Raw genomic sequence first — 27,577 nt, 5'->3', positions numbered from 1 at the left:
AATACGCACACGTTATTTTTGCTAAGATCAGACAGTTTTGTAAGATTTTATCGCACATTAATAATTAATTGTGACAACTCTCACAATACCATCGATCGCAGCACTAACGCATGAGGTGTCTCTTACCTTCTGTAACATTTAAAGGTAGCAGATCCTAAATCGAGCGTTTTTATTTTTAATTGTTCATGTTGCTCTGAACGAACACGCACGCCCATGGACAAAATTCAACTTTTCAACACGCGCACGCGGGCGCTCGTTCGTGTCACGACGTGACACGATAAAACCCAGCCCATGCCCAACTCTAGTGTAAAGCACATATACATTGACGATTTTGGTTTTCTCTCCATTTTTTCCTACCCCTGGTGTAAACATACGTTTTTTTTAGTGCTTTTTTTGTTCCGAGCCCTGGTATAAAGCAGGTATGTTGCTTTAACCTGAGCCTCAAGTTTTATGAGTTTTTTTGGTCGTGCGAGCGATCGTCGTCGAACTTGTTGACAGAGGGACGGCCACAGCCCAATTTTTGCTGGGGAGGGACAAAAAAGGTCGCGAACTCGAGCTCACCATTTCTAGACAGATACGGTCACAACCGAAATTTGCAGGGGAGCGGAAAAGGGTCGCGATATTGAGCTCGCAACGTTTTAATGACGTTTACGGGGGAGGGGGAAAAGAGGGAACGGGTGAGAAAGTAAGGGTTGTTTTTGATTAGTGCTCGTGATCGCGACCCTTCTTCCCCCTCCTTCCATAGGTCGTTTATGACTCGTCATAAAACTCAAGACACACAAATTTTTGTGTGCTTCGACTCGCAAAAGTGACATTTTTTTCTGCGCAACCTCTGCCGGTAAGGAGTCACGAGGGCCAAACCGCCACAACGTGCCCACCTTTGGTATAAAGCAAACTGGTGTTATGTGATTCGCTGCTACGCTCTGGTTGACTAGAGAAAGCTGTTTCATTACCATTTAGTACATTCTGTACGACCGTACCAGTCATGTATGTATTTGATCCATGCATAGCTAACCGCATTGACGCTAATTCTGTCTGTAAAGCCCGGTTTATTTGTTCTGTCAGTAGGTCTAAAATGACTTTCTGCTAGGTTAGTAAAGTGGTCTGGACGAGGTTAATTATTTTTCGACTATCTATTGACTGGGTGTTTAATTGTCTACTCGGCGTTTCTAAGTTGGACGCTGCACCTTGCACATTTCGATTATAGTTTCTTTGCATTGCCCTTGTCGGAACATCTCATCTGACAGTTGATCTACCTCGTAATGGTCTCGCGACTCGTTCGTGGCTCGGAATTGTATTGGCACTTATTATATCGGAAAATTGTCGTTGGTCTACTCTTTTTGTAATTGCTGTCCTGCCTCAACCATTTCAACCGCTAAGTTGGCATTTAGCCTGTGTAAAGACTCTAAACTAAATTGTTCATAACAAGTGGGACAGATAGCCAAAGTTGGTTGGCCAAAGTTTCGGCTACACAATTTTCAAGAAACCAATGATTACACTGTGTGTTGACCGTACTGATTAGCATTCAATCTTATTTTGCATAAGCCACATATTCTGTCAGTATCTGCATTTTCTATATGGGCGGGATTAACACCTCGACTATGACGAACAGCTGTAGTTTTCAATTCTTTCTTTCTAACAACAGTTTACCATAAATATATTTCTTACCGATACTTTCCATACTTATTAACAAATGAAGTAAGTAAGTCGTCTCGCCGACTTAGGTATACCATACACCAGTAAAGCAAATATTTCAAATTTATTAAAAAAATGCATTTTCACATGCTTTTGACAAGCGTATCTTAGTATCTCGCTCACTCAATCATACGAGCACCCTAGCCACCCCACCCGCCAACGGCCAACTCCGGCCTTATGGAAAAACGTTTATATGCATAACTTGGCTATTTTTGTCCGCTTTTGATGAAATTTGGTATTTTGCTGGATATTAGTATCAAATTTGAGTGCGCCAAATTTGATTGCATAAGGTAGAAAAATACGGGGGCGAAAAGAGGCGTGGCAAAATCTTTACACATACATACATAATGTGCGCATTTAATAGGCAAATATAAATACCAAATATGGTGTCTCTAGCTAGTATAGTTTTAGAGATAAACTTTTTTTTTAAATTGCGGGGGCGGAAAGGGGCGTGACAAAAATTTGAAACAAACTCGATAACTGTACATACTACACGAGACTACATACCATTTGGTAGATCTAGCTCTTATAGTCTCCGAGATCTAGGTGTTCATACGGACAGACGGACGGACGGACAGACAGACGGACATGGCTAGATCGACTCGGTTGTTGATCCTGATCAAGAATATATATACTTGATGGGGTCGGAGAAGCTTCCTTCTGCCTGTTACATACATTTTGGCGACTTTAATATACCATTTCACTCTATGGGTGTATAGTTTAAAAAATCAAGGAACAGTCAATTTATGTCTCCACTTCTTATAGACTCTATTGTAAAAAAAAATATTTGGATGTCTGGCTTGTATCCCTTAACCTGACCTGTAAATACTGGTCATTGCTTCGTAACATTTACAAAGAATTTCCCTAAGACTTCTTCTATACTTTCCTAACCTTGCAAATTTGTCGAGTGGTTTGTAATCGATTGCCCCTGAATAGGGATTCCAGGGAGAAGGAAAATAATCCGTGTAAATTTTAACTTTACTTGCGAGGGACAACGTACTGGATCGTCTGAGCATTCAGTCCATGCTAGGTTAGTTGTGACAAAAGTACAGTTGTATTATAAAGTGTTTTTCACCAAGAGCGCTTCAACTTTTTTTTTGAATTAAACACAAACGGTTTGACTTTTTTAACTAATTTGTTTTTATTATTGATTTTGAACATATACATTTAAGTATGAAATTCGATTTCTTTTGCATGACCACCGCGTGCACGTTTTACGAAGTCCAAACTTCGTAAAACGACCGCTCTTTTGCATAAATCGGCCGACATTCCAGCAATCTCGCGTTCAATATTGGTTCTGAGCTCACCAATCGTCGCCGGCTTGATCATCTTCAGTTCTTGTGTCAGCTTGATCTTATATGGATGTAGGCTAAGATCTTTTCGCAAAATTCGGCACAATGACGGCACAGAAAGGCCCAATTGTTGAGAACGTCGTGTTAGCGACACATTTGCGTCATCTTGAACTGAATCCCTGGCGGCAGCAATATTTTCAACACTTCGTGCACTTCTTGCTCTCACTGGCACCGGAACATTATGTAGCAAAAACGTAGATTAAATTTTTCTCACTAGACGGTCGATTGTAGAACATGATAGCTTGTGAAATGGACCGACAAATGACCGTAATGCTCTTAAAGTAAAAATTTAAAATTTTGTAATTTTTTTTTTGGTTAATTTTGAAAATTTGCTATTGATGGCTGATTTTCTTCAAAATGATTTTCAATATTTACATCAATATCTAATAAACTCAACATTTCGGGACCGTACTTTCAATTATCCAAACCTTTTCGTGATCGCATGTGTCTCAGCGATGCCATAAGTGGTTCCCAAGTGGCTGCCAGCATGTTGAAAAGGTCTTCATTTTATGTTTTTAATGTACTAGTGTATCTGAACCTTTTTGAGTCCTTGTTTTTCCATTCCTGTGCTTCTTCGGATAGCTGGAAGTAAATGATTCTGAAAGATGTTCCGTTGTATATTTAACGGATTTAAGTATAGCGCGTAGAGAAGTGACAGAAAGATGAGGAGAGATAAGGTGGGAAAGGTTGTTAAAAGATTGGATCGAAAAAGTTCGTGAAGAGAGTAGCTAGTCAGACATCTATCAATGTGAATAGGAAAAAAGTTTCTGGTCTGACGTGAGGGAACACAAAAATATAGAGTATCTAGTAGATTAGTAGAAATGACTTCACCGTTGACTAGTTGATGGAGAAAGAGAATGCCAGATACTAGCCGACGGTTGTAAAGTGAAGGAATATTAACAAGAAGAAGTCTGGGTTTTGGGTCAACAATAACGCCTAAGTCTTTGAATGATGGTACACAATCTAACAGAACAGACTTAATAGAGTAATGAGCTAGCAACGGAGTCAAACGACTGAATGTCATAAAAAAGCACTTTGAGGCATTAAGGTGGAATTTGTTAACGTGGCACCAATCACCGAATGCATCGAGATCCGATTGCAAGTACTGTTGGAATGAAGTGTCATTATAGGAATGACAAATCTTGACGTCATCCGTAAACATGAGCCCACGTGAATGAGCCAAGGCCAAGGGCAAATCATTTATAAACAGGGTAAATACCAGTGGGCCCAGATGACTGCCTTGGGGTACAACTGAGGTAACTCGAACAGTTTTAGATATTGAGGAACGAAAAGGCACCTTTTGGGTTCTGCCAATAAGATACGATTTAAACCAAGCCAATAGTTTCGGGGAAAAGCCCATAATGTTAAGTTTTGTAAGGAGCATAGAATGATCAATGCTTCTTTCCGTTGTCCAATACCCATGCGTATATCCAACACCCATACGTTCGATTTCAGGCATCCGAAAATCCATTGATTTCACACTACTATTTTTCACTTTGTTGGTATTGCAGCATGGCGGCATGGCGATACAAACGAAACGAGAGTAATGTTAGGATCAGATCTTGTTGAATAGTAGGACCAACCATGAGTATATCATTTAATGATATATTTGATGATGATTTAGACCAAGGATGGCCACGTAGTGGCTCTTTTGGCTCCCGTGGCTCTTTACCGGCAGAGGCTGGGCAGAGAAAAAGGTCACTTTTGCAAGTCGACGCACACAAAAATTTGTGTGACCGAGTTTTATGACGGGTCATAAAACGACCTTTTTTGGGTCGAGCGAGCGATCGTCGTCGAACTTGTTGGCAAAATTCGGTACTTGTCCGTCCCTCTGCCTACAAGTTGCGAGCTCGAGATCGCGACCCTTTTTCCCCCTCCCCGCAAAATTCGGTACTTGTCCGTCCCTCTGCCTAAAAGTTCGACGACGATCGCTCGCTCGACCCAAAAAAGGTCGTTTTATGACCCGTCATAAAACTCGAGCACACAAATTTTTGTGTGCGTCGTCTCGCAAAAGTGACCTTTTTCTCTGCCCAGCCTCTGCCGGTAAAGAGCCGGCTCCCAAGTTAAATTTCCGTGGCCACCCTTGATTTAGACGAAGCGTCAAATACTACGCGAAGTTTAGTTAATGAGCTCTGCGGTCTAAGAACACAATGGTGAGGAATAATGTAATGATTTCCCGATTGCAAATTGTCTAACGAAGCTACCTCCATGTGATTCAACTTAAGATATTCATCTAAAAAATCGATGTACCTTTCCATAATCGGTGTTGCGATGCAAGCCGTCTTTCGAGTTGAAGAAAACGTCTTTTTGCACAGGACAACGAGTCTCCAAGTTGTTCAGGCGATTCCCTGAACGGCAAACGAACCTGTATGCGCCCTGAATCCAGGAATTGTGTGTGCACCTGAAAGTGAGTCTGACATGGTTGTTCTTCTGAGGTTAACGAAATATCTTTATTTTGAATTCCATGTATTTCATTTAATTTAATTTAATTACAAGGATCACTTTATTTGAAGAATTATAGTTGCACAAGTGAGTGAGACTTACGTAGAAAAATTAAGAGTACAGGTACACACAGTAACCTTTTCTACTTAAATATGATGGAGGAATAGAGAAATTAACTTATATACAATATAATAATTAAAGGAAAAATTTATACAAAAACCCTATAAACTTTTAACTTAAAAACTAGGGACTTACATTTAACATTAACTATTTAAATATTTTGAATATGAGGATAAGTTGAAGAAGTACATCTAGATACAAAGTTAGTGTGCAACTTAGTCAGTCTTTCTAGGACTAGTTTTATTTTGGCGATACTGTGCAACTCCAAAGTGGATAAATACCAGGGAAGATTTAATATCATTTTTAATATTTTGGTTTGCAGCACTTGAATTTTATGAATATGAGTCTTACAATTAGCAATATCGGCCCAAACAGGAGCGCCATAGAAAATTGTGGACTGAAAAATAGACCTAAATAAGTACCTCTTATTAGCTAAGATTTAGTCAGAATAAACTCCATATTCCCTTCATCTGGATATTCTTGAACAAATTTTGGTAGATACGGAATGTTTCATATGTGTACGTATTTCACCGATTCCAGGAATCTCATAATTATCGTAACGAAACGGAAGCTGAAGCCTTTTAGCTAATTCTTCAGTTATAAAGGTAAGCTCAGAGCACGAATCAAGTAATGCTTTTGCAAGCTGAAACTCACCAAGTTTGTCTTGAATAAGAAATATTGCTGTTGGAAGCAATTCCCGCCGAGCTTGGCGAGTCAACATTGATGTTGCAAATGTTTTACTTTCCTCATGTGTCTTATGAATGATTTGTTGCGATTGATGATGAATAGAAGGTCCATCTGGTTGATAATTTCCCTGGACGTTTAAATCCTTATGCATGTTTGTGTGATGTAAACCTTCACAATGTCGACATCTATTCAATGAAGGACACTTTGAGGCTTGATGACCCTTAATGAGGCAATTCAAACAAAGTGACGCTGTTTTAACAATCTTAAATCGCTCAATAAAAGGTAGCGAAATAAAAACTGGACAACCATGCTCAGTTGACTGACATTGAATGCATCTACTTTGGGCTGCAACAAATACTTTCGAAGTACTATGAATTTTGTCTCTGACGGGTCTTTCATCTTGTCGGTTTCGTGATACCCTTCTAAATACTGACAGTGTCGACTGAGAATTTGATAACAGTCGGCCCAGTCTGGCAATTTATCGTATTCTTGAACCCGATCGTATGCCTGTTTGGATTCAAGATCAATTTTTGACATAACAATATGAATGAGTACTGCGTTTAATACATCAGCTTCAGACCCAACAGACAACAATAATCCGCGGAGTGCTGAAACCGTATCCAAAATTGTACGTAGGGTAACAGCGTCTGCCTATGAAAAAGGCATAAACTTGAAATATGTTCTACGAAAATAAGAACTTTCTTGTCATATCGCTCGTTGAGGCGATCTAGGCCCTTGGGATAATTTTCGTCTGATACTTGAAATGACGAGACTACGCTTAGAGCTTGGCCAGATAGACAACTTATTAGATAGTTAAATTTGTCCACATTGGACAATGAGTTGTCTTCATGTACCATAGTTGTAAATGAAGTAATAAATTTTTTGAATTCCCCATATTTGCCTTCGAATTTAGGTAATTTGAGGGATGAAAGCCGATTATGATGTCCACCATGATAAGTCGATAAATTAAAGAAACTAAGTTCTTCTGGTTTTTCCTTTTTACTTGCGACGATGCGCCGTAATATTATTGCCATTGTTTCGATAAAAAGATTTTCTATCTCTGCCCGATTCGCGTCTGCTGGATCTAGCTTCTCAAAATTGGTTAGAACTTGTAATTCCTGTTTAAAATACGACTCAACAATTTAAGATTGACAATCTAATATAATAGGGTAATTTTCAAGATCGATTCTAGCTCTTGAACTTTGAATATTAGATTGCAGTTGATTCCGTTGTTGTCTAAGAGGTAGGAGCTGGTGACGACATTTTGGGCCCTTAACGAAAGAAATGTAGCAAGTTAGAAATTAATTAAACCTGAGCTAAATGAGTTCTAGTTTTAAGCCAACGACCAACTCCGGCCTTATGGAAAAAAGTTTATATGCAAAACTCAACTGTTTTTTGTCTGATCTTGATGAAATTTGGTATTTTGATGGAAATTAGTATCAAATTAAAGTGTGCCAAATTGCATAAGGTAGAAAAATACGGGAGATAATCAAGTGTTTCAAATTACGGGGGCGGAAAAGAGCGTGGCAAAATTTTTACAAATACAAAATGTGTGCATTTACTAAGCAAATATATACATATAGCAAATATTGTGTCTCTAGCTGGAATAGTTTTTGAGATAAACGTTTTTTTTAAATTTCGGGGGCGGAAAGGGGCGTGGCAAAATTTTGAAATAAACTTGATCACTCTACCTAGTACACGAGTCTACGTACCGAATTTGGTGGCTCTAGCTTTTACAGTCTCCGAGATCTAGGTGTTCATACGTACAGACGGACGGACATGGCTAGATCGACTCGGCTGTTGATGCTAATCAAGAATATATATACTTTATGGGGTCGGAAAAGCTTCCTTCTGCCTGTTACATACATTTTGGCGACTTTAATATACCATTTCACCCTATTGGTGTATGGTATAAAAAACACTCAAATGCATTAAGTTTCACTCAAGAGCTTTATAAGTAGATTGTTTCTCTATATGTCAGTTTGAGTACTTATTCTGCTGTGCTTAATACTTAGCACGTGTTATAGCTTACGAGTGTTTCACATGTGAGTGTAAAGCATGTGAAAGCTTTACGATCGCTAATGAGTGACAATTGAGTCAAAATTTGAGTGGAAATTCTTCTCTTCGAATTCCAGAAAGAAGTCATTTTTATATTTCGTTTTCATGAGTTAGAAGCTCTTCATGAGCCATGACTTCTTTTGGCCCGGATGACTTTTTTTGCGTCACCTTGTACAAATCTAAGTTAACGATGACGTCTCCTCTAACAGAATTAAGAAAGATAAATTATCATCAACCCCCAAAAAAAATTAGGCAAGTTAAAATCACCTAAAACTTTATAGTTTTTTCCTTATGGAAATCACGATCTTTAAGAAGACTAAAAATGGTTTGCAAAGTGTTCACGCCACCTGGTGAACAGCAGAGAGTGAGGGGTAGGGATTTTTCCCAAAACCGAATTCGGTCATACTGAGGAGGGTGACGAAGGGTTCTCCTGTAAATCGCCATATTTATTCCAGTTCGAATTTTTCACCCGAACACCCGTTCTTTTTCCTTCAGATTTTCTATCTCGAATATTTGTATATTTTAACCCGAAACATTTTCGTGTGCGTCGGGCTACCTGTGAATATTGAATAAAGCATAAGTTTTTAACCGAAGTTCTCGCGCGTTATTAATTAATCACTCGCTCACCATACCCAAAAGAAATTGGCACCCGCCAACTACTTGTACATATTTTATTTAGATCCTTCCGCCCCTCCACGAATATTGGTCCTTCGAGCTGGATATCCTTCCGCTCTTCCAGCTTGCATCGGCGGAATTCCTGATAAGTACAACATTTCTTATTAAAAATCTCATTCACATTATATCCCATTGCAAACTTATAAAAGTGTGGGGTTTCCCGCTCTTCCATAGCGACCTACACACTTTTGTATACTTGTATGTACATACCTGACCTGTTCCAAAGGTTACATGGTATTTCCCGATCATTTTTTGGGTTTATGAAGTGTTTTTTTTTACATTCTTCGAAATTCTAATTTTCTAAAAGCAATAGCAATACATATGTATGTACATATATACATATCTATATATAAGTACATGTTAAAACAGCTGTTTTCTAACCTGCAAGTAAAGGTGTTTAATAATCGAGAATTTATAAAGTACAACTTACCTTTACTTAAAGTGTAAAGCACACTCCACTGGCTGATCATTAGTCCATCGGCATAAATTATTTATGTCAAATAATTTGTACATCCATACATACATACATAGTACATATGTACATACATATGTAATAACTTTTGCCGCGGTAAGCACACTCATACGTACATATGTACATACATATGTATGTCCACATACAATTTGATTTCACCCACACAAAATTAATTGCAGCCACTCCGATTGGCTTTCCGCAATTTAATAATTCGAAACCTACATAATTAAAGCAGGGAATCGTGATCTTCGTTAAACAATTTAAAATTAATTAAATTTACAAAACATAAACAACGGCAGAACAACTGACTCCCGATCAGTGCTGACACTCAAGTCTCATCAGTGCTGACACTTGAGCCAAGCCGTGACTCGGTCACGACATCCATTTTCCATCGCGATTTTCGTATTGTGCAAACAAAAAATATCTCAATCGACTGATTGAATATTAAATTCACAAAATTCGCAAAATATTTTCTAAAGAAAAATAAGTACAATTTTATTTATATGGAATTAATATTTTGTCTTGTCTTGGTGCATTTTGATTTTTTCCTCACAGATCCATGAAATTCATCTAGTCCGTTTAATGAAAATTAATTCCGAGTTTTTTTTTCTTCATTGAAAAGTTATTGGCACTCCCAATCCTACTGATCTCAATTTTTCCATATTTTTTAAATACTTTTAGAAATTTCAACATATTTCCACGTTGTATAAATTTTAATATCCAAGTGATTATATATCCTTATAATTATTCACACAACTGCGAGGAAAATTATAAATCCTTCTAGGAGAGGAGACATTTTTCCTTCTTACTCCTCTATCCTTAAATTATACAGTCCACTTACAGCTTCGTTTTGAACTCCTCGCTTGAGAGCTCTAATTCCACGAAGTTATTTGTTTCCATTCGATTCGTAATAGCTCAGAGAAGACTACGATGTCACTTTCCGACTTTGTTGCCGTGTGCGAGGCATTAACGGCGTTCGAGGCTCGCGAGGCCCAGGCTTTAGCTGACGATGTGCCAATCGTCTCCATTAAAATACACTTAGACCAGCTTAAGTCACTTTGGGCAAAAGTCGAGGCAGAGTTTTCACGATGTCATAAGGCCTTGACGGCTCAAAAGGACGAAGCACATAGCTACAATTAAAGCTAAACATGAATATTGTTATATGGTATATGTGCGAGGCGGGACTTTGTTTGAAGAGCGAATCGAGCAGTTGTCCGCGAAAATGGCTCCCCCACCAGTCAGGCTCTCCGTCGATTCCACCCATCAAAGCCTAATCGGAAACCAACTGCCTAGTTAGACTGTTTAAAGGCGATACCGCCTATTTGATTTATTCTTCAATATATTTGGAATTTGTATAATTCTTACAGCCTGTCAACTCCAAGGTTTCTTATATATCGATACCAGCGAACTCGATAACAATTTCATGGTAATATGACACTGCAATTCGACAATTATCTTACTGCACTAACAATATGGAATACAAACCAAATTTCTTATATGCTAACAATAATAATGCATTTCGTTCAGAAACATACCGGCGCCCTCTGAACTATTAGTTCACATTGGGAGGGCCGCTACTTTGGTGATAGGGCGTTTGTAAGATCCATGGGCAGTACTTACAGTAACTACCCGAATCAAGCCATCGTCTCCAGGATGGACCGCAGAGACTCGTCGCAATATCCATTTGGTGGGTGGAAGATGTGGCTCCTTGAGCACCATAAGAGTTCCAACACAAAGGTTATTCTCTCTTGATAACCATTTGGTTCGGTCTTGCAGTGATGTGAGATATTCCATATACATACCAGCGCTTCCAGAACCCCTGTACCATAGCTTGAAGTTGATTCCATCTCTCCACACGGTTGAATGTCATGTCCAAATAACAGGGCTCAGGTAGCGCAGTGTAAGGTGACCCAACAAGAAAATGAGCAGGTGTGAGAGGGTCCAGAGAGCTGTCACCGTTTGCGCACAGTGGTCTTGAGTTTAATACAGCTTCAATTTGCGCTAACACAGTAGACAACTCCTCAAAGGTCAGTGCGTTAGCGCCGATAACCCGACTTCACTCAAAACTAGCAAGTTCCTTATCCTTCATGTGATCGATGGCCAAACGTCTCATCTCGTCTAGCGCACGTCTACTTCCATGAAAGGTGGTACCATTGTCCGAGTAGAGATCAGTGGGTCTCGTTCGGCTGTAAGGGTGCGCTGTTTCAAACATTAAATTATATAAATCTGCTAGCTAGACGAATATATTTGGCATACACTATTTCTAAGGCGAATTGACCTTGAGCTTTTTTTTTGGAACCGAGCTTACACGATCCACTTCCATAGAAAAGCTCATGCAAGAGAAGGGCCCAAAAATTGAGCTTGAATAGTGTGCAGGGAGTCTAGAATGGTCTGAGCTATAGGGCAGTTGTGCGAATAAGAGGAGGGAGAACGCGAAAAAAAACCGCAAGTGCAAGCAATGCACGTGGAGTGACGTAACACTCCGGTACCCTCGTGGACCTTACATAAGTCCACGCATCTTTTTTTCGAGTTCCAATTTTAATTAAGGAACGAAAATAAAACGCCACTGCCAGCGCTGTCTTGCCTCCGTTAAAGGCAAGCGCGTACCCATTGTGTCAGCCACTATAAGGCCAGCAGACGACCCCATCCATGGTTTCATGTCGAACTTTTGGGACTACGACCAAATAAATGTCGGACCATAGGATAAATTGTTGGAGAGCGATTTGGCCATAAGTGCGTATTGTTGTGTGGAGCGTACCCAGCCAGCCTAATTCCTAGGCGAACCCTCGTTGGAGTTTATGTTTCACCTTTGGACACGGGATAGCCCCTCGCAACAAAGACCGGAGATTTCTGCTGGGAAGACGTTGCAGCAGGGATAGCCCCTCGCAACAAAGACCGGAGATTTCTGCTGGGAAGACGTTGCAGCAGATTCAAAAACCAGCAAAGATGACCCCAACCTTACCCCAGCCCGTAGTGGGCCCTCAAACAGCCGTTTTTCTTTTTCTTTAAGTATCGTACAAACATGTGTTCAAATTTATAAGCATAAAATTTATAATGAAATTTCTATTTAGTAGGTTCTGAAAGTTGGTAACGAGAAGCAAGTTTTACTTTGGTACCCTTCTTAATAATTTTAACAGCCTCTAGTGCGCCACCCATCATCAAGCCTGCTGACTGGATTGGACTCTACAAACTGTAAGTACGGCATAGCCGCATAAAATCTATTGGCGAAATATAACCGCTTGCCGCGACCACAGAGTTAGTTTTTATACCCTTGCAAAAAGGGTATATTAATTTTGGTCAGAAGTGTGCAACGCATAGAAGGAAGCATCTCCGACCATATTAAGTATATATATTCTTGATCGGCATGACGAGACGAGTTTATATAGCCATGTCCGTCCGTCCGTCCGTCCGTCTGTCCGTCTGGATCAACGCAAACTCCTCCTAGACCGTTAGAGCTAAAGAGTTGAAATTTTGCATGTAGGCTTGTATATACTGCAGGGGTTGTATATCTCGGATTCAGCCGGATCGGACCACAATATCATATAGCTCCCATACAAACCGCAAAGTCACGAACAGTGACTTCTCTCAATAACTTCGTTATCTTCTGGAGCTATTGTCGTGAAATTTAATATTGGTGACTATGCCAAATTTGATCAAGATCGGGAGACTATATCATATAGCTCCCATAGGAACGATCGGTCGAAAACAGTGACTTTCTTCAATAACTTCGTTTATTTTGACGCGATTGCTTTCAAATTAAATATTTGTTAGTTTAGTATATCTGTTAATGACTGTGCCGAATTTGATAAATATCGGGTTACTATATCATATAGCTCCCATAGGAACGATCGGTGGAAAACAGTGACTTTGATGAATATCTTCGTTATTTCCAATGCTAAAATTGTTGGCCGTTCTTTCGCAAGCATTAGCCTTTTTAGATAAAACGTTTTTTCACTTCGATGGCTATAGGTAAGAAAAAAGATACCAAAAAAGTTGCAAGGGTATACAAACTTTGACGCGGTCGAAGTTAGCCCCGGCCCTCCTGTTTTTATTTTTCAACGTGAAATAAATGCTTAACGTAAAATTTAGTTTAGATCAAATTTATACTTTAAAACAACCCACATTTTTGTACGATTCTTCTCACCGAATTAGTTAGGAATTATCTATATGTGAAATTATTAATGCTTCTATTATATAAGTGGGATACGAAATCCGATGTTATCTTCTTATCTTAATGGCATATGCCAATTTTTTCTTTGAATTTGAATATATATATGAAATGATGAATTGCTGAGTTAGTTTATTTGGGCACCTGACGTAAGAGATTTAACAGCCACAAAATGGGTAATACCGAGTTTCTTCAGGTATTACAAGGTTGGGTGGGTAAAGAGAAGGCAATGACATCTAGGTCCTTCGAATAACACCCATCACCTCTGCATAAAAGTCCCTATTTAGGTGTAGTCCTTTATTCCTTATCTCTGTCTTCATTTTACTTATGTAGCTCATTTTTTGGGAGAGCACAAGAACCACCCCATTTTCCCTGAGCTCAGCCGAGCCACTTGTTAGTAAGACAGAGAGTGCACTCTGACACCCGCGTGTTCGTTACACGTCGAGAAATAAATCGTTTAAATGCTGCAATGAAAGCGTTGGTTGTTATACCATACACCCATAGGGTGAAATGGTATATTAAAGTCGCCAAAATGTATGTAACAGGCATATCCGACCCCACAAAGTATATATATTCTTGATCAGGATCAACAACCGAGTCGATCTAGCCACATTGCAGATAGAGATGTCAAATTTGGTTTATATACTCGTTTAGTTAGCGCGCAAAAAATAATTGTTCCAAGATTTTGCAAGCCCCCGTCCGCCCTCGGAATTTACACAAAAAACAGATTTTCTTAAAAACTATGACAGCTACCGACATTAAATTTGGTGTGTATGTATGCTTAATAGACGCGCAAATATTGACTATTTAAAAATTTTGCCACGCCCATTTCCGCCCCGCAAATTAAACAAGACTGATTTTCTCGAAAACTAAAAAAGCTAAAGTCACCAAATTTAGTATGTATACTGGCTTAGTATGCGCGCAGAATACATATATTTTAATATGTTGCCACGCCCACTTACGCCTCCATAATTTAGAAAAAACCGATTGGCTCTTGCAGTTTATTGACCATCGCGATCGGGCCAAGTTTCAGGGCGCGTCCCTCAGTCCGTCGGCACATTCGTCTCTACCAGTTCCGGCTTTCGACATTGACCCTATGTCACCAAATGCACAGCAGCTGATATCGTTAAGGAGTCCGGCCTTGGCAGGTGTGGAGTCTCTTCCCATTTCCCCTGGAGACAGTATCCCACCTACTAACACGATATCGGTTGTAGTTTCCGAACCGTCCGGGCAAACATCCGTTTCCAGGAATATTGCCAATAAAGTAGTTACAAGAGGAGCTAGTAAAGTGCTGGCTGCTTCAGCTGCTGCTGTAGCCGCTACTGCTGTGCCTAGTATTCCTAGTTCCCCTGTTGTAGTTCCACCCAAAAAGCAAATTTTTATTTCGAGGCTTGATCCCAATACTACTTCTGAAGAAGTCATAGCCTACATCCAGGGCAAAGTTCAAGCACCAAACATTGCTGTGGAAAAGTTCCGCTTTTCATATACTCGGGACATTTCGTCCTTTAAAATAGGTGTCTCCCCAGATCTTTTTGGCCAAATATGTCATAAAAATTTTTGGCCGGAACACCTTGTTGTAAAAGAGTATACAATAAAAAAGAAGAATCGGCCTCCGATTAGCTTGCTACCTGCCTCTGTGAATAACGTTCCTTCCGGCTCGTCTGCACCTGTTGGCGAGTCAAAAAACTAATTTCGTCCCTAACTCTGGCCTATCAGAACGTACGGGGACTAGACTAAACTGTCTAAACACTATGAAGATAGTCTAACTTTTGACTTTCATATTCTTGCCTTTACTAAGACTTGGCTGAAGCCTGATATTGCCGATGCTTCAATTTTCCCCTCAAAATATTTAATATATAGACATGATCGGACTATCCGTAATGGTGGTGGCGTTTTGATCGCTGTTGACTCGGCGTTCTCGTCTGAAATTGTCCAGTCCTCCAATCAGGAGATTGAATTTGTTTGTGTTAAAATTTCGTTTAATTCTTTTTCTGCCTATATTACTTGTTCGTATATTCCACCACAGTCCGACTTGGCAGTATACACTCACCATTTGGAAGCTATTCAACTTATTTCCTCATATCTCTCTGACAAAGACTTGCTCGTTGTTCTGGGAGATTTTAATTTACCTGAGATTGCCTGGGCCCTTTCATTGGACTCTTTATTACTGTTGCCCTCCTTGTCACATTGTTTCATAGATGGTCTGCTTGAGTTGTCCCTAACTCAAATAAATCCTGTCCGGAATAGTCGTAACAGATCACTAGATCTGGTATTTGTGTTGGATTCTTCCAACTGCGATGTTTCCAGGACTGATCCCTTAGTTATCCCTGAAGACAACTTTCATCCAACTCTGGATATAACCATTGACCTTCCTTTTGGTGTTATGTCTCGACATAATAACTCGATGCCTCCAACCCGATGTTTTCGCAAGACAAACTTTACTAAACTTAAAAAACTCTTGTTAACTAGTGATTGGACATATCTGTATACTTGCACGGATATGGACTCTGCCATTTCTGTCTTCTATAAAACTCTTGAGTCGTTCTTTGATGTTTGTGTCCCGCGTGTGACTCTAGGATGGTCTGATAGACCTCCTTGGTTCTCACGTGAGTTATGTAACTTGAAGAACGTAAAATCGAGATGTTATAAAAGATTTAAAAAATCCGGTAAAGCATCTGATTTTTCCCTATATGTAGTTGCTTGATCAAATTTTATGGTGCTGAATTCACATTGCTATTAGGATTATCTTCAGCGATGTAAACTCAGGTTTTCTCGCGATCCTAAGCAATTTTATAAATTTGTAAATGTTAAACGTAAGACATCAGTGCAACCGTCTTACTTGTCTTTCGAAAACAATAAAGCTGACAATGATCAGGCAATTGCCGACATGTTTGCTGATTTTTTCAAAACAACTTATTCCTCTTCGATTTATCAAGCAAATCCTCCTTATCCTCATCACTTGCAATCGTCTTATTGCATTTTAGACCCTGTGTTTGATGAAAGTTCGGTTCTTAGCGTGCTCAGTTCCGTCAAACCAATATATGCAATATATATGATGGAATACCAGGCTGCGTATTAAGGTTTTGCGCGGAGGCCCTATGTAAGCCAATACTTAAGTTGTTTACAATGTCCGTCACATCTTCCGCCTTCCCGCCTATCTGGAAGGAATCATATATTATTCCTCTTCATAAAAAGGGAAAAAGTCCGAAGCCTCCAATTATAGAGGTATTTCTAAATTGTCTGCCATACCCAAAACATTTGAGAAAATAATTACATCTCAATTGCAGCATTTTTGTAGCTCAATCATTTCGTCATCCCAACATGGGTTTAAAAAACGTAGATCGACAACTACTAACCTATTAGAATTTACATCTCACTCAATCAAAGGGTTCAAGACTGCCGTGCAAACTGACGTCATTTATTCTGACTTCAGCAAGGCCTTTGACTCTGTTAATCATACTCTGCTTTTATATAAATTAAACGCACTTGGCATCCCCACCCTTTTGCTTGATTGGATTCTTCAATATCTTTCTAAGCGTACACAAAAGGTCCTCTTTAAGTCTTCATTTTCTAAGACCATCCAAGTGGAGTACCTCAGGGTAGTCATTTGGGTCCATTGCTATTCACTCTTTTTATAAATGATCTTCCATTGGTAGTGTCACATTCTCGGGTGCTTATGTACGCGGATGATGTCAAGCTTTACCTCAGTTTTAAAGACATATCGTCTTCTCGCCTGCTTCAATCGGATCTTAAAAATCTTCAGAGTTGGTGTGAAACCAACCTATTAAACCTCAAAGGCTCTAAATGTAAAGTTATGTCTTTTTATAGATGCACTCCATACTTAGGAACTTATTATCTTAACGACACTGCCTTAGAGCGGTTAGATATTATCATGCTGCTCCTCATATTTCTGCTACAGTTAGTAAAGCTATGAATGTTCTTGGGTTTGTGAAACAATGGTTAAAAGAGTTTGACGATCCGTACACAACCAAAATTCTGTATACTTCTTTAATCCGTCCTATCTTAGAGTACGGATCTTGCATATGGTCACCTCAATATGGGACGCACCAAAGTAAAATTGAATTTGTTCCAAAGCAATTTCTGCTTTTCGCGGTCTAAATTGGAATCGCAATGTCAATTTGCCATCATACTCCAGTAGGCTTCTTTTAATCAATCTTCCTTTAATTAATCGTAGAGTAATGCTTGGTGCTATCTTTATTCATAAACTTTTAATAGGTAAAATAGACTCTCCTGAGCTATTGAACCAGTTAAACCTATCTGTACCCCGTAGACCTACTAGAAATTTTATTCCTCTATCCTTAAAACACTGTAGTTCTAACTATTCTTTGCATGAACCTTTTCGAGTCCTATGTTCTGACTACAATCTTCTGTATCCCGTAATCAGATCAGAAGCCTCTCTTTCCCTTGTGAAAACTTCTATTTTAGCATATTTAGCTCGTAATTAGCTGTAGTTAATCATATTTTTAATTGTTTGTCGGTTTTATTTGTATTTGTCCACGCGATCGTGCCGTCCGATATGCGGCTGCGCCCCACGGTCGGTCGGGCGGGAGGTGGACAGCGCTCTGCTTGGGCTCGCGCGAAACAGGCTATGTCCTGGTGTTGCACTTAAACGTACTTCGCATTGTACGCGTCAACGTCCAGACAATACAAAATTTGGCAGACTAATAAATCTTATCTATTTCTATCAAACTACCAAATTTGATTGAAATCGGACTAGAAGCATGCAAAATATACGTATGAATGTATTTTGCTACGCGATCCAAAGGGGAGAATTGGCCGTTGGCTAGTGCCGGTGTTAGAGTGCTCGTGTGTTTGTAGAGTGAGCGAGATAGCATATGTTATGAGGTATGTTAAAACAATTTTATAGACATGCATTTGGTTTTCGAAATTTCAAATATTTGTTTCACCAGGTGTATGGTATACCCAAGTCGGCGAGACGACTTACTTACTTCATTAAGTCACTTACGACCTCCAAGTGCATTGCCTTTGTTGCGAGACAGGCGCCATAGGCTTGAGTGGATGCATCCGCGAAACCACAAAGTTCAATGTGCAGCGATGAAGCGACTATGCATCGTGAAATTCGGCAGTGAGAAAGCAGGGGTAATTCCTTTACGATTGCTTGCCATCGCCTTCGAAGAGAGAGAGAGTATTGGGTCTTCCCAGCTAATAGCGCTGAACCAGCATTCTTGGAATATTAGCTTTAACAACACAGTGGTAGGCGCAACAAAGCCCAGTGGGTCGAAGACTTTTGACAGATCCGATAATAGCGCCCATTTGCTAGGGGCCTGTTTGGTTGCAATCATCGGTGTATTAACTAATAAGTCATCTCGACCAGGATTCCAAGGAATGCCCAATATTTTAACGTTGTCCTCGATCGACGCATGTCCATGTAAACAATCTTCTTTTGGTATCGACTTCAAGAAAATCCAGCTGTTCGAACTCCATTTTCTCAACTTGAAATTTCCTTCATCTAATAAAGAAATCAGTTGATCTTTTAATTTTATAAGTTCACCAACTGAATTGCATCCAGTTGGAATGTCATCCACGTACGCATCGCGCGCTAGGACTCGCGCGGCTAGTGAATATTTCGCTTCATAGTCTATGGCCAATTGTTTCAAAACCCGTACAGTCAAGAAGGGTGAAGGTGCTGCATAGGGTCCATTGTGGAACTGCGCCAGATGATCCGTTGATAGTTTGTATGATGGGGAGCAACCTCTATTTTGCGGAACATCTTTTCTATATCCGAACAGCAAACATAACGATGTTGTCTGAATCGAAGGCAGACACCAAATAGATCTCGTTGAATGGGAGGCCCAATGTGAAGACGCTCATTGAGTGACACTCCGCTACTATCTTTTCCAGATCCATCAAACACCACTCGGCATTTGGTAGTGGTGCTTTCCGGTTTCAAGACGGCGTGATGCGGCAGATAGAAACAACCGTCGTGCTACTCGTCGATCTGCTGTGTGTTGAGTAATTCCATACGACCGTTCTTCAGATACTCGTCCATGAAAGCGATATACTCTCTCTTGAGACTTGGGTCGCGACTAAACTTGCGTTCTAGTAACTGCAATCGGCTAACAGCTTGTGGAAGGGTTTCGCCAATTGGTGGCATCGGGGCTTTGAATGGGTATTCTACTACATACCTGCCAGTTTGGAAACGGGTGTGAGTGGTAATAAAGTGTTGCTCAGTCGGATCAAATATCTCCAATGTCGATGTTTTCGATGGAATGCTATCCATCTCCATGAACGATCGCACCTGCGAATCGATGTCCAGGTGAACATGATGAGTGATTGCCAGTGGTTGGTTTTCCCTAAATGTACTATATGGACCTGCAAGAGTCACCAACTGTGACGAAAGATGGATCAGCTAGGGGTAACTTCAAAATTTCCTTCCATTGCGTTGAGCTCATTTCCACGTTTTGAACTGGGAGAGCTGATGTAAGGGTGCTGAGGATGTACGTCTCGACTTCAATGTTGTGATCCGAATTGCAAGAGCAGATTCGAAACTTTACGAGCCCTCTGGTGACGCCGGCTCTGTTAGCCGCGAGACAACGAACTGGAACTTTTGCATGGGTACGTCGCATCCCAATCCGCTGGACAAATGATTCCGTTGCCAATGAGACTGTAGACCCAGTGTCAAGTAGAGCTCGGCAAGTGAAGGTCTTGCCCCGAGCGTCTTTCACTGATGTAAGAATGGTGGGCAAAAGCGTTTGCGAACCTGCATACGGAATATTCTCCAGGGTGTGACGAAAAACTCTCTTCGTGTGCTTTGGAACTGCTATTTGATGACCTCGTGTAGTTTGAACATGATGACTAATAATAGGCGGGGATTCATATTAGATCCTGGGCTCGCAGGCTGATGAACTCGCACCGCGCTATCTCTGAATTCACGGCCAGTCGTCTGCTGCGCTGCATGAATCAGGGTGTTATGCTTTCTTTGACATACTCGACATGTATTCTTTGAAGGACAGGTTGCAATCCTGTGGTTTGGGCTTAAACAGTTGAAGCACAAGTTGGCACCCTCACGTGTGCGTGTCGTGCAACTGCATCAAGTGCTCTGAATTGTTCATATCTTGATAGCGGATGAGCGTGCTGGCACAGGGTGCATGGCTCGATCAATGGCTGGGTTTCCGTGTTGACGTGATGAGTAGTAGCTATTCGTCGGCTGTGATTCGCTCGTGAAAGTTGGCTGAAAACCGTCGATCGTTACAGTGTAATCCTCAGATTCACTGCGCTCTGCCCATGCTTGCCGAGTGTTGTTGTCCACCTTTGCCAGTAGCACATGAATTAACCAGGGATCTCGATTCTCACACTCTAATGCTCTTAGTCCGCGAATTACTTCATCGGCTCCGTCAGCCAGCTTGCGAATCGCGACAGAGTTGAGTACAGATGCCGTTAGGAGATTTAGAAAACTGTCAATAAAGGAACGAATGATTACATGTCTCTTATTGTAACTTTGGACCAACCTGTCCCAAGCCTCACTATAGTTATCGTTGGTCACGGCAATGTGTTTAATTAACGAAAACACTTCGCCAGATAAATAAGATTTCAGATAGTGAAACTTCTGACAACTGGTGAGATGCGGATCGCCGCCGATAGAACCAAGAAACATATCCGAAAAATGTTGCCAGTCCTCATAATTGCCCGAGAATGTTGGTAGTGTGATCCGTTCATAGCGCAAGTTCACGTGGGTTTGTGATACGTGATCTCATGTGCCTCTGTTGCAGAAAGGCGGTTGTTGAGCGAACTGGCGGATTGCAATTGCAGCTCCTCCCGCGCAACACTTAACATCGAGTAAGCTGCGTAGTGCTTTTCCTCATATGGATCAATGTCCACGTCCGGATCTTCCCAGAACTCCTGCAACTCCTCGGTGAGTTGTAGAAAACGCAGGTAGTTTTCTTGCAGTTGTTGCAGTCGTGTGTCATAACTTGCCACTGCGTGGGTTTTCTCGATGAATGTATTTGCATTGTCGTAAGCCCGCGTGATTTGGCTTTTGCAGTAACCACGTTGTTGCATAACTGTCTGCATCGCGAATGAGGTTAGACACGGTCTCTTCCAACTAAAGTACTGTCTAACTTTACAAAACTTGCAAAATATATTAAATCAGCAGCTAGGATCCGGCTCGAAGGACCAAAAATTTATATGTTCGGAAACCAACTGCCTAGAGGCCACAGATGTCGTTCAACCAAGTTCTAGCGGTCAGACCTTTCCATCCGTAAGCCGAAAACCTACGGCACGAGCTCAGGCCTTTTTCGCTCAAGTGCAAGAGAGCTCAGCACCTGATGCCTGTATAATTCCGAATCCTGCGTCCTCCGATTCTTCCAGCAGATTCTTCTTCCAGGAAGTTACTTCGCCTCCACTCGCAACACTGGCCTCCTGGGTACTGCGAGGGTAACTATTCATCATCGTGGCATCGTGGGATCCAAAGCGTCCTTTATTTCCCAAAGAATGTTTGATTGATTAATTGATTAATCCTCCAAGCTGCAAAGTATAAACTAGCATTCGCGGCATTGGGCAATGCGATACTGGTAGCAGCGACAAAGTGTGCCGCTTACAGATTTCTCCTCCTGACGAACCGCTGCGACAGTTCCAAGCAGTCGCCGTGGTGCTGCCTAGTGTAGCTGAAGCACTTCCGTCCCGCGCCGTCCCGAGTAAGGTGAAGCAGGATTCGCTTGACCTTCCGCTCGCTGATCCGCAATTTCACCAAAGAGCTCCTGTGGATTTGGTGCTTGGAGCCGAGATCCTTCCCATTATCCTTGGGGAACGAATCATCAAGAATGTTGGTGATTCTGTCGTGGGGATCGAGACGATGTTCGGATGGGTTCTCTGTGGATCCGTTACTGGAAAATCCAGAAGGTCTCGGTCCACCTCCTCCAGCAGTCCGAAGATGTCTCTAAGGACAGCAGCACCATCCGATTTAGAACGCAGCTCCAATTGCTTCAGGTGCCGCGTTTGTCAAGGGGCACACGCGCTCCGTCAGTGCCGACAGTTTCGAGAACTACGTGCTGACGACAGGCTACGGGTAGTCTTGACCAACGGATACTGCCCGAACTGTTTGGCTCATGAGCATTCCAATGGTTCCTGCAAGAGCACATCAGGATGCCATCGATGTGGAGGGCAACACCACACGCTCTTGCACATCGACAGCTCAGTCGCGTACATCCAACCCAAAGAGCAAAAACCCGAAAGGCACCCGCCTTTCATTCGGACTTCTATCCAGAGTTCATCAGCCATCATGCCGCCTACTCCACTGCATCCAAAGTTCGCCCTCCATCTCCACCCGTGTCTTGGCGATCCAGAACGCTGCCATCCCCATCCTTAGACATGTCCAGCGAGGCAATTGCAACTTGTTGCAAGGGGGGCGGTATGTTCACGCCACCTGGTGAACAGCTGAGAGTGAGGGGTAGGGTTTTTTCCCAAAAGGGTTCTCCTGTAAATCGCCATATTTATTCCAGTTCGAATTTTTCACCCGAACACCCGTTCTTTTTCCTTCAGATTTTCTATCTCGAATATTTGTATTTTTTAACCCGAAACATTTTCGTGTTTGTCGAGCTATCTGTGAATATTGAATAAAGCATAAGTTTTTAACCGAAGTTCTCGCGCGTTATTTATTAATCACTCGCTCACCATACCCAGAAGCAACTACTTATACATATTTTATTTGGATTCTTCCGCCCCTCCACGAACACAAAGCATCAGCATGGTGCATGTAGGTCATGATATCAGAAGCTGGAGGAATATATGAACAAGAAATATATAAGCTAAAGTTGGAACATGTAACTACGCAAATAAACTCAACATCTAAGGGCAGATCAATCGGCACAACATTTGAAAACAGATTCGAGTTGGCAGCAATGAGTTCTCCACCGCCACGACGACCAACACGGTCAAATATGGAGGAAGTCTTACAACGCACAGTACGAACAAGTAGCCCGGGCCTGTTACGAATGACCCTAAGTAAAGTAAGTGTTACAACCTTTACCCACTCCGACCTAAGGGCAAAGGCGTGTTACATATATAAACATAAGTTAAAGAAATAGAAAATATTAAATGTAATAAGATAACAGGTTACATAAAAAGCAGAGGGCCGGGGCTAACTTCGACCGCGTCAAAGTTTGTATACCCATGCAAGTTTTTTGTTACTCTTTCCTCATTAGTAGCCGTAAAAGTGGAAAAACCTTTTAACGCTAGAACGGCGTACCTACCATCTTAGCACTAACCATAGAACACATAGATGGGACAAACTCATGATTTTTTGATTGCAAACGCTAGCCTAGTCATGGAACCCCAGAGAACTTCGGGAAAACCCGAACGTTCGTACTCTCAATGAGAGCGTAAAGTGGGGAGAGGGCCAAGCAGCTACGAAAAAATTTCAGTCTAGCACAGACTACTGAACGACGAAGGCAGGCCTATGTCGCTTGTGATTTCGTTCTGTCTATGTATGTGTACACTCGTCGGTACATGCTCAGGCTTCGTAGTGTGTGTGTGACGTGAAGTTGTACAACATCGCATTTCAATAGCTCGCTCGACCAAAATTTTTCATTTTCGACAAAACAGCGACAATGCGAATAGGATATGCCCCTGTGGAAAGAATATCAAGAAATATTGGCATCATCTTCGTATGTATCCCGGTGGCTGTGCCTCTCCCCACTTTACGCTCTCATTGAGAGTACGAGCGTTCGGGTTTTCCCGAAGTTCTCTGGGGTTTCATGACTAGGCTAGCGTTTGCAATCAAAAAATCATGAGTTTGTCCCATCTATGTGTTCTATGGTTAGTGATCTTAGCTTAGCATAAACTAAGTTATTGAACAAAGTCACTGTTTACCACCGATCATTCCTATGAGAGCTATATGATATAGTCACCCGATCTTATAATATATATATACATATAAAACTGACAAATGTTTAATTTGAAAGCAATCGCGTCAAAAGTAACGAAGATAATGACTAAAATCACTGTTTTCGACCGATCATTCCTATGGGAGCGATATGATATAGTCACGCTATCTTGATTTGGCATAGTCGTTTATATGTGTAGTAAACCAACCCGTATCAATTTTCACGACAATATTTTAATAAATAACGAAGTTATTGAGAAAAGTCACTGTTCGTGACTTTGCCGTTTGTATGGGAGCTTTATGATATAGTAGTCCGATTTGGCTGAATCCGAGATATACAACCTGTGCACCATATACACGCCTACATGCAAAATTTCAGCTCTGTAGCTCTTACGGTCTAGGAGGAGTTTGCGCTGATCCAGACGGACGGACGGACATGGCTATTTGAACTCGTCTCGTCATGCTGATCAAGAATATACATACTTTATATGGTCGGAAATGCTTCCTTCTATGCGCTGCACACTTCTGACCAAAATTAATACACCCCTTTTGCAGGGCCTTGCAAGGGTATAAAAAACAAGGTAGGTTAAAATAAAGATGATTACAACTAATTAAGAGCGAGGCAGGACAAGATCGCAGTTTTTATACCCGGAAGCGATGTTTCGGAACCGATAACGTGCCAAAGTCTGTTGTAGTCACTATACGAAAAGGTTCACGCAGAGAAAAGTTAGTTGTACAAGTGGGAAGTATAAGCGATGTGAAATTGCGGATCCTTTTAGATGGAACAAAAATATTAATTTGCCTCAACAGCTCGGAAGAGTCAATCTCACCATTTAAAAGTTTGTAAAGAAAAGTTATACCAAGCATAATTCTACGATTAGTTAAAGAAGGAAGGTTAATTATCTGAAGTCGACTAGAATAAAACGGAAGTTGTACAGTTGGATCCCAGCGCAAATCACGAAAGGCAAAGAGTAAAAACTGTTTTTGTACAGATTCTAATTTGTTTTGATAAAACTCATATTGAGGAGACCAAACACAAGATCCATACTCCAATATGGGGCGGACTAAACAAGTATAAAGTATTTTGGTAGTATATGGATCCTTGAACTCCTTCGACCAGCGCTTCATAAAGCCAAGAACACTCTTTGCCCTACTAACAGCAGTCGATATATGCTGATTAAAACTAAGTTTGTGGTCTATTAAGATCCCTAAATCTTTTACAACCAAAGAAGTATTATTAATTCTTTCTAACGGGATATTTTTTAAAAAGTAACTCGTTAATTGGGGAGAAAATCTATAAAAAGACATCAGTTTACACTTAGAACAGTTTAGCGATAACAAGTTAGCCGTACACCACCCCTGAAAAGCATTCAAGTCAGTTTGCAAGGTATGGCATAAAAGAGAGTCTACGATGGGATTAGCGATTTTTATCGCTCATCGGCATACAGAAGAACTCTGGAATTTAAGAGAACGGTGGGGAGATCATTAATAAAAATGGTGAATAGTAATGGGCCAAGGTGACTGCCCTGTGAGACTCCCGATTCAACACAAATGATCTTAGAAAGAGAGGACCTAAAAAGAACCCTCTGCCTCCTATTGCTTAGATATTGTTAAATCCAAGCAAGCAGAGCATCCGGAAAGCCAACTAAATTCAGCTTATTTAATAGTAAGGCATGGTTTACCGAATCGAAAGACTTTCTGAAACTCGTATATATAACATCAGTTTGCTTTTGTTTCTTAAAACCTTGGATTACAAAAGATGTAAACTGTAAAAGGTTAGTTGTGGTAGACCTATTCTTGACAAACCCATGCTGGTATGGCGAAAAAATAGATTTACATAAATGCTGTATTTTAGACGTCATAGAAATTCCTCTGTAATTAGTGACGTCGGATTTATTGCCACATTTGTGAAGAGGTAAAATAAACGAATCCTTTCATATAGCTGGAAACTCGGACAGTGTAACGGACAACTCAAAAAGCTTAAGTAAAGGCGAGCACAATGACTTCGCACAGAACCTCAGGACACAAGCGGGAATACCGTGAGTATACCGGCTTAATCGTTAGTTCCTTAGCTACCGAATTTTCCGTTATAATAAGATTAAGAATGCAGTTGGACGTCGTTATAGGATATGGATATTTCGGACTACAGTTGTACTTAGTGGATATGTACGTAGTCGAGAAGAAGTTAGCAAATAAATTAGAAATAGATTGATCAGAAGAGGCCGAAACATTATTAAAAACTGCAAAGGATGGAAGGGAGATATAATTTCGCTTTGAGTTAACGAAACTATAAAACTTTAGGATTTTCGGAGAATTGCAACTTGCGACGTTGTAAGTCAATATTATAGCATTCGGAATTAGAAACAATAAAATTCGATTCAGCAACCAAGTAACGAGAAAGATCCGATGATAGACCAGTGACTTTATACTTTTTGTAATACCTCGAATTAGGATTCTTCAGTTTTGACAGCCCCCGCGTAATCCATGGTGATTTTTGCGTCACCACTGGAGACACTAGGGGTCAGTCATTAAAGATTGAGTCAACAGTGGTATAAAATAAAGAAATTCATATCCGTACAAGTGTATAAATCAGTCCAATCGGTATTAAGAAAGGCATTGTTTAGTGCGACAAAGTCAGTCTTCCGAAAACATCGGGTGCGTATCACGCTCGGAGATGGGCTCGCGGCTGGGAAACTCAATAGATAACTCTAAAGTTGGATGAAAACTATTCTCTGGTAACAGCATTGGACTAGTTCTAGATACTTCACAAAAACTAGGATCAGAAGTAGAAATCAGATCCAGAAATCTGCAAGACAAGATAAGAAACCGAATTCAGCTGGGCCAACGAAAGCTCAAGCAGACCATCAATAAAATCGCGACACCCAGAGGGCAGCAAAGTTTTGCTACCATTAAGAGTTGACCAAGTTTTAGTGAGCCGGTTAAAGTCCCCAAGGACAATTAAAGAGTCTCTGTCAGAGATTGGGGCGGAATGTAGGAACAGGTAACAAAAATGGAAAAACGAATAAAACGCATACAAATTCAATACC

At 40.8% G+C, this 27,577-nt stretch overlaps 1 protein-coding gene across 1 annotated transcript in view; it reads left to right on the top strand.

Annotated features, from left to right (window-relative positions):
* The first annotated feature begins 10,940 nt into the window (after positions 1-10,940).
* Positions 10,941-27,577, top strand: part of LOC6651905 (echinoderm microtubule-associated protein-like CG42247) — a 148,609-nt gene continuing 131,972 nt past the window's right edge. Inside the window, exon 1 of the mRNA XM_023180971.2 lies at positions 10,941-12,693. The gene's annotated coding sequence lies outside the window, so the exon portion shown is untranslated. The remainder of the gene's footprint in view (positions 12,694-27,577) is intronic.

This window comes from Drosophila willistoni, assembly GCF_018902025.1.
Source record: "Drosophila willistoni isolate 14030-0811.24 chromosome XR unlocalized genomic scaffold, UCI_dwil_1.1 Seg106, whole genome shotgun sequence".
NCBI lineage: Eukaryota > Metazoa > Arthropoda > Insecta > Diptera > Drosophilidae > Drosophila > Drosophila willistoni.
The sequence above is the reverse complement of the archived record's forward strand: the minus strand, read 5'-3'. Positions and strand labels throughout refer to the sequence as shown.